The following is a 6,000-nucleotide window of genomic DNA, read 5'->3' on the forward strand; positions in this document are numbered from 1 at the left end:
TTCCCCATTTTAAGTTGTGGACAAGCAATTTCAGCTTTGGGACAAGTAAAACAAGGAAAAATTGCCTACAAAAGCCCTGTTGAGTCCCATATCAGTTTTCATTACTAAACAATTTAGCAATGCTTTACAATTACAAAACTCGTCCGGAGAAATTGGGCTTAAATTTAACAGCTTAAAGAGTTGCTCCAGTCAAAATCTGATTTTCTGGGGTTTTGCATGGTATTTGTACGTTTTCTAGTTTGAGAGAACTAGATTATATAATTTTAAACTGCCATTTTCACCTCCCTTGTAAGTCTGATGTCAGACTTACAAAATTGGCACTCCCCCTCGCCTCAAACTGTCTCAAGAACCCGCCCCCATGCTCGCCCGCTAAGAAAAAGTGATATTGGAATTTTGCGCCGTAACCTCTTCATCCATCGGTAAGGTCAGATTCTTGTGACTGATTTCCACATCTCACCAATGATAGATTGTAGATAAGTTAGCAACTATAATTTAAAATGTTGACTGTTTCAGTAACCATTTTATAAGCTAATCATAATCTTGTGACACAAGGATAATGTTGAATTGAATTAGCTAGGTTAACCTTATTGACATCTTTAGCTAGTTAGCTAGCTATGGGTAGCCGAGTTAGCACTTGTACTCAACCGTACTCTACCCTTCCCTGACATTAGACTGCACTGCTAGGTTTACAAAGTGATAGACTTAAGTAACCTAAGCCTGAGGGCGGATTCATACTGTAGTCGACACAAACTACATAAGCGCAAGCAACGCAAGCTGCGCAAGGCCACGCAAGATCTCGTTGGGTCCTTGCGTGTGTCATGCCGAAATTTGTCACTTGACGCAAGCAATAGTGCAATTCCTGCTGGACTGGCGATGTACTGCACCTGACAAAACACAGAATGCAAGCTCTCGAGTCATGTTGGAGCTTGCGTTCACAACGTAGCTTGCGTTGTTTACGTCGACTATGAATCAGGAGTAAAGCCTGAACATACTTCATATTGCTCCATTTGCACAATCAACATTTAGGCCTATCAGGATTCAAATGTCCGTCCATCCATCCGACCATCCAAACTTTGACTGCAGAGCGCATCCAAAACATAATCTCAGGCTCAGAAATGTAGCCTATTATTCACGGTTCACAACGGATGATCTTCCGTTCTTCTTTTCCTTTTCCCAATAATCCCAAATTCCATAATCCTAATTCCTATTTTGACTTTTATGCAGGTCTTATCCACCATTTGTCCACGCCGTGAGAAAACCAAGCCTGGCTTGAATAACGTGCACATCTTTCGAGTAGGCCTATCGTTGCACAAAAATAAGTGATTCAGAATCAGTCCATAACGAAAAACATTGAATCTCCGCCCAAGCAACTGTAACATTTCATATAATTATCTGGCTCTATTATTGTAATTCACCTCTAATTTAAAATGAAATGGCATTAGTTATAAATTAGAAATAATATTTCTCCATGCTTCATGCTTATCTGCTTGTGTGTTGCAATTGTGTTGACATTCAGCAATCTACATAAGTAAAAGACCAGAGAGGAGAGGAGGAGATGCCTCAGAACCTGAAATAGGGATATCTAACCGGCTGCTATAAACAATGAATAGATTCTCTGAATGTGTTCTCTGGATACTAATCAACTCCAAACGTATTGGAAACAAATAGCTATATCTAGCTAGCAAATTCAATTCATGAAACTGTCAACTGTCCCGAATGTTGTGATGTCGGACACGGAATACAGTCTACGTTAGCTCATTTTATTTTGCTAGCTAGGGCTATGCTAGCCAGTAAGAGGCTGATAACATTATTGCTAACTTGCATTAAATGGAAGAAAATTCGCCTACCATTCTGTTACAGGCTGAAACAAACAAGGTTGTTGACTCTGAGTCTTGTATGTCCTCTGGATCCAATTCGGGTTCAAACATAGGCTTATATGGTTGTACCACAAAGTTGTGAGCGTCCGGAGCATACTTGACAGCGCTGCTGGCAAAGCTTTCTCGAGCGGGTCAGTAGCCATAGTTACCAAACTGACAATCATATTGACTGGCAGTTCTCTAGACACGCCCATGAAACGAGGTGAACTCGGAGAGGGTGAAATATCAGCATATTAAAAGCAGTATTTATAGTACTTAAAAATGACTGAATAACTAAATTGATGGGCATATTCCGTTCTATGTCACCTAAAGAACTGGCATGTGTCACGTTCAACCCCTTTATTCGTCCTTTAAGAGCCAAAAAGATTGCTTATACTAACATGCGCGTTTCTTTTTTGAGTAAGGACGTCACAACTATTCAAAATCACGACAATGCGAGTGTAACCCATACGTTTCTGCATGCCCAGGGTGGGATTCGAACCCGGGTCTCCTACGTGACGGACACCATTTTAACCAGCTACGCCGATCAACAGCTACCTGTTCATCGGCGTGGGTGGACGGTATTCATAAAGGGCGAGTGAGTGTAACCAACAACTCGCTACCTACTCGGAACTCACAAGGACTCAAGTTTCACCAGCAGAATAATAATTCCTGCCATTAATGAAATTGGGTCATTTTGGTGTCCAGTGGTCCCATGAGGAGGCCATAAAGAAAAGCAAGAAACCAATGTGCACAATGTGCAACTAAGTGATAACAGGTCCTCAGGAATAAAGCCAAGTCTGATTATCATGAATTATAAGCTGTTGCGTTGTTCATTATTTAATATCAAATATTTGAAGTGGCTCTTGGAAGCTATATTCGTTTCTAGTCTGTCTTAGGTCAATTTCAACAGTAAGTAGACCTGAAAAGGTACCATCTTTAATGCCAAAATTTCAAAAACTCATCACAGCCGCCCCGCACCCGACTGCGTGCCTGTCCTGTAAGTAGCCTGGAGGCTACCGCCGGGCCAGACAGAAGTCCTCGGGGAAACACTGAAATGTCACTTATCTTTCCACATGGTGGCACAGCACCACTATAACAGTATGGAGAGAACACTGGACTGGACTGGTAGACTGGTAGGATTGGTAGACTGGTAGGATTGGTAGATTGGTAGACTGGTAGACTGGTAGACTGGTAGGATTGGTAGACTGGTAGGATTGGTAGACTAGTAGACTGCTTGACTGGCGATTGCGTCACTTGCATGTGTGCCAATTAGACACACGTGACCAAGCAGCTGAGGATGGATTTGGTTCTGATCTTGCAGGTGTTTTGGAATGCCTAAATATGGGTTAAAATTGGATAGTGGTGCAGAGCATTGCTCCAATATGTGTTTATTTTGACGTATCACTTTATCTTGTGTAGTGCTTAAGATGCACCTATATCACGGCAGGTAGTCCATGGCAATCCGAATGGTGAACAAGGTGGGAATTAGCATAAGGCTTTGGTCTGAGAATTTCCACTAAGGGGTGTAAACTGGTGCAGGATTTGTACTGGGTGCAGGATCTGGCCTTTCCCCAGGCCCAAATCGAGAAGGTAGCCAGCACTCAAACAAGATTTGGCACTCCAACGACAAGGCCAGTACTCAAACGAGTTTCTTGTGATAATTAAATGATTTGACAGCACAAAAAAAGTAAATGTCCACTTGGAATAATTGGACATTGGCTCTTCTGGCTTTCTTCATATATGGGAGTCTAGACTTTCCTTCAACTGAAGCGAGGAGAGAGGGTAAGAAAGCTATTGTCCTTTTATGGTGAAAATGAGCATAGCCAAGTCAACGAAAGGCTGCTAATGTAGCAATGTGGCATTTATTGCGTTTCAAATTACATCCTCCTCATGGGACATAATGGAAGGCAGAGGAAGGAGGATGACATATTACCTGATCAGGTGAGTGAGTGAATCAATCAGTGATGGCTGAGGTGACACATAAGGGCAGAAAAGATCCAGTCAGACACTACTACCGGCTTAAAGGAGGTGTGTTGGGACGACAATTCATTAGCATCAGCACTCTCCGGTGCTGTGCTACAGTAATAACACAGGAACCAGAGCTGTGGAAGAGCCAATGAAAACGATCACGCAGCCAGAGTGCTGCTGCAGGGTAGACTATACGCAGACAAACAGCGCCGGGTTGGCAAGGTATCCGGGACTGCTCCGTAATCAAACTAGACCCGTCATCCCGGCAGTTAGCATGGAGCTGCAGCAAGCATGGGCTGTATCACTGAAACAAGGTCGAGGAGGATTCGTCACTCACTAGACTGGAGAATGGGGAAGCAGGCCTGTGTGGGAGGCTGATTTTAGAGGTGATGTGACGACCTGTGCTGAGCACAGAGACATTTATTTCCTGCTGAAAACGTTGAGCAGGTTTACTCTATCAAATACCACCTTAAGACAGGTTGCTTTTGTTGACTTTGCTCACTATGAATGAATAATTTGAGATATCATGTTTTCTAATGCTAAAATACAAGATCTAGTAGGTCTGCGTTAGGCTACTGACCATAACTAGCCTACACTGCACTAAGTTCAACACAGCATTCCTGAATCAGGAGGAGTCTTTCCACACACTACAATCATGAGCATTCAGTATGGTCTTTTGCGTTCAAGTGAACTTGACAGTCTATCAAATGGGTGTCTTCCCCCACCGACAGAGCATTACAATGTATCCCTTTCATGAAATTGCGCTCTGCACATGCGGTCTCCCGGCTCGCACTAGTCTACCCAAGCGAGCGACGTTCATGAACACGATCTCGTCGTGAGATGTTATCCACGATGGAAAGGATAGTAAACATTTTGAATAAACAAGGGTAATTTGAGTCCCAGATTTGCATGCCTATGCATGTATATTTAAAGAATGATTAGCCTACATAAGCGTAAAGCCGGAAAACATGCAACATATCCCCTGCTTTCATCCACCACACTTAGAAGACGTCAATACTCACAGAATGTGTTGCAGTTCAGCGGGAAGATATTGGCTGTAGCAATGTTTGTCTTCCCGTGTACTTAAAAAGGGTGTTGTCCTCTACTATGCAGATGTATAGTGGTGGCAACTGAATAAACGTGCAGAAGCTCCTTGTGGTGTTGCATAGAGTAGCTCACTGCAGTAAACGGAGCTTTGAGCGGCCTAGAATACTCTCGCGGTGGTGCTCATCGGGAGCGCGCAACGTGGAAGGAGAAATCGGACTCTCATTGGACGAGGAGGGTTACACGCAACCGGTTTGCGCAATGGGGATGTCCGTGTGTTCATTTCACGAACTTGATTGGACAGAATAAGAAAGCAGAGAGACGGAATGTGTGAACTGATTGGGTGATTTCGTTTTGACAGGTAAATAACATATTCGTGCACAGATCGGTCGTCCGTTCAAGGAAGCAAAATGTATGATGTTGAAATCATTCGAAGGACTTGGTTTCTTATTTGCAGTTTCGTAATTGCTGGTGTATGCCTATCTTAAAAGTATTGAAAGTCTTCTAAATCCGTTAAATTATTTTAGAATAAATATTTTACAAGTAGGCCACATGATGAATAATGTGTCAAATTCATAGCCTATATTTAGCCTGAATTGACAGTAGGCTACTATTTATTTTATGCCTAGTCCCCTATGCATATGAAACACCTATAGGCTATATTCAAGTCTGCTGGACAAAGCAATGGTTTTCGCTTGGCCCAAAATTGACCGTACTAAAATAGTCTAAACTTGTGAAATGTCGATCAGTGTTCTGATACATTTACTGCAAAAACAGTCAGCTTTAACGTGAGATATTAAAAGACATGAAATTCTAATGAACACTACAGCTGTTATTGACCTAAATTGAAGCTCTGGCACATTTTTGTCGGCCTGTAGCTCGGTTGATCTGTGAGGTCAGACTCAAGATTAAGCATGGACAATCTCAAGGCTACAAATACATATCCAAAGACCTTGGACTTCCTGTTTCCACTGAACACAATGTTATCAGGAACGGTTCTGCAGCCAACCACCCAGCCCCAGGACACGGCTGCAAGAGAAAACTTGATCGAAGATCAATAGATTTGTTTGAATTTCTTGAATTGTGGAGAAAGCACCTGAATAACTGCAAACTGATTGAAGCTGATCTT

General features: G+C 42.6%; 1 protein-coding gene across 1 annotated transcript in view; it reads right to left on the reverse strand.

Moving 5' to 3' along the window:
- The window catches only part of adarb1b (adenosine deaminase RNA specific B1b), a 148,557-nt gene extending 143,670 nt beyond the window's left edge, over positions 1-4,887 (reverse strand). Inside the window, exon 1 of the mRNA XM_084451624.1 lies at positions 4,850-4,887. The gene's annotated coding sequence lies outside the window, so the exon portion shown is untranslated. The remainder of the gene's footprint in view (positions 1-4,849) is intronic.
- Between the last annotated feature and the right edge of the window lie 1,113 nt (positions 4,888-6,000).

Source organism: Borostomias antarcticus, assembly GCF_949987555.1.
Source record: "Borostomias antarcticus genome assembly, chromosome: 2".
Lineage (NCBI taxonomy): Eukaryota > Metazoa > Chordata > Actinopteri > Stomiiformes > Stomiidae > Borostomias > Borostomias antarcticus.